Consider the following 2,500-nt stretch of genomic DNA (forward strand, 5'->3'; position numbering starts at 1 on the left):
CGGTGGGTGCGCCCGGCTTGGCTCGCTTTGACTTTTTGGTGACGGTTTGCCAACCGTCACCAGTAGGGTCCTCGACACGCTCGGGTGCCGACTGCACCTTCACGAGTGACGTGTCTCCGACTCGTTCGATTACTTCCACGTTGGGCTCGGTTTTCACCGAGACCGCTCGCGTGGGAGTCACACATCTTTGCAAGATCACACGAGGATTGGCGATATTAATCACCTTCCCGGATCTTGTCTTTCTCACAGACGCGGGGGGACTGACAGCTGCATTTGCAGTTCCCGCGTCTGCGGCGACGGCTTCACTCCGAGTAGGAGCTGGACCCGTCGTCTTTGGACGCTTAGTTTTTTGTTCATTAATTTTATTCAGACCCATAATGTGTCTTGGTCTTTCATCCAGTGCGCTCCCCGGCCACCACCGACCCGCACAATTTGGAACCCGCCAAAGGCTGAGTTAGGGCTACGCACCGAATATAGTCTGCTGGCTGGGTCGGTTTCCTTACCCAGCCCGCGTCCTCGCCCAGCAGAACCCACTTGCCCGAAGCGTGTGGTCGTTCCAAGCCGATTGACTGGACCAGGGCTGCTTTTCTCGTCCAGCCGCCCATCTAGCCGAAGCAGAGGCCAAAGGTACGTGTTGGGGACGTCTCACCCGCAGGAGAGGGCCCCCTCAGATCCCAGGATCCTCTTTTCCGACGACAAGGGTCGCCACGCACGGCAAACACGTGGGAGACAGCAGTCGGAGAGGCTGCCTCTTCCTCTCCACCACACTTCGTTCAGTTCGCTGCGTATTTAAGAACACGAGCTATCCAGCGGTACCTTTTTCGTGGAGGCTCAAGTGTGGCTAGGGCACGTTTGCCCCTTGCGGCCTGGGTTGCCCAGGGGATTGATTGCATCCCATGTATTCCTGAGCCCAGCGGAGTGTTGTCTAGTGGCGTGTTCCGCCCACGAAAAACGGTCTGAAAAACCGTTTAACGTAAACTGGGGAACTGATGCCACGAGTGACAACAGTTCCCCAGTCGGAAGTCATACAGCACATACAGTGCTGTACAAAGAACACGCCACAGCCCGTATGCTAAATCAGGGCCTCGCCATTATGCGAAGTACTACATGTACGACGCACTGACGGTCTCTAATGCCTTCATCGCCGATACACCCATCGACTCGGCCGATCAACCCTCCTACGCGAGGGCTAGTTCGGGGGTTATCTCCCGCCCTGGGTGGCCACAGACCGCCACCGCCAGTAGATAGGGACAGATGGGAATCTCGTTAATCCATTCATGCGCGTCACTAATTAGATGACGAGGCATTTGGCTACCTTAAGAGAGTCATAGTTACTCCCGCCGTTTACCCGCGCTTTTTTGAATTTCTTCACGTTGACATTCAGAGCACTGGGCAGAAATCACATTGCGTCAACACCCGTGGGGGCCATCGCAATGCTTTGTTTTAATTAGACAGTCGGATTCCCCTAGTCCGTGCCAGTTCTGAGCTGAGCGTTGAATGGCGGCCGAAGAGGACGACCGCACCGATGGGAAACGCCACGGAAGCCTCGCAGCAAGGAAGATCCGCGGGAGGCCAAGGCACGGGACCGAGCTCGGATCCCAGCCACGAGAGCCGTTCACCTCGCCCAGGCCCGGCACGTCAGCCAGACCCGCTTCCCGACCAAGCCCGACACGCCCCGCTCCTCAGAGCCAATCCTTATCCCGAAGTTACGGATCCAATTTGCCGACTTCCCTTACCTACATTAATCTATCGACTAGAGGCTCTTTACCTTGGAGACCTGCTGCGGATATGGGTACGAACCGGCGCGACACCTCCACGTGGCCCTCTCCTGGATTTTCAAGGTCCGAGGGGATGATCCGGACACCGCCGCAACTGCGGTGCTCTTCGCGTTCCAAACCCTATCTCCCTGCTAGAGGTTTCCAGGGAACTCGAACGCTTATACAGAAAAGAAAACTCTCCCCGGATCTCCCGACGGCGTCTCCAGGTCATTTTGGGTTACCCCGACGAACACTCTTACGAGGGCCCGAATGGTATGCGGTTCCGCTGCCGGGTTCCGGAATAGAAACCGGATTCCCTTTCGCCCAATGGGTGTTTTTTGTGCATGTATATAATAACAAAATATGCTGCGATTTATATAATAATAAAAAAAATAATAAAATAGCTGCGTTTTTTTTACAAGTGTTTAACGTCTTAGGACACCTCATCTACATAGGATTTCTCTTAGGGCTTAGGATCGACTGACTCGTGTGCAACGGCTGTTCACACGAAACCCTTCTCCACGTCAGTCCTCCAGGGCCTCGCTGGAGTATTTGCTACTACCACCAAGATCTGCGCCGACGGCGGCTCCAGGCAGGCTCACGCCCAGACCCTTCTGCGCACACCGTCGCGACCCTCCTACTCGTCAGAGCTTCATAGAGGACAATAAATTGCCCCGCTTCACACATACCACTGACGGTGGAGTATAGGCGCGACGCTTCAGCGCCATCCATTTTCAGGGCTA

At 55.4% G+C, this 2,500-nt stretch overlaps 1 pseudogene; it reads right to left on the minus strand.

The window, feature by feature from the left end:
• LOC143261669 (large subunit ribosomal RNA) overlaps nt 1–2,500 on the minus strand; it is a 6,886-nt pseudogene that overhangs the window by 2,682 nt on the left and 1,704 nt on the right.

Source organism: Megalopta genalis, unplaced genomic scaffold, assembly GCF_051020955.1.
Source record: "Megalopta genalis isolate 19385.01 unplaced genomic scaffold, iyMegGena1_principal scaffold0061, whole genome shotgun sequence".
Lineage (NCBI taxonomy): Eukaryota > Metazoa > Arthropoda > Insecta > Hymenoptera > Halictidae > Megalopta > Megalopta genalis.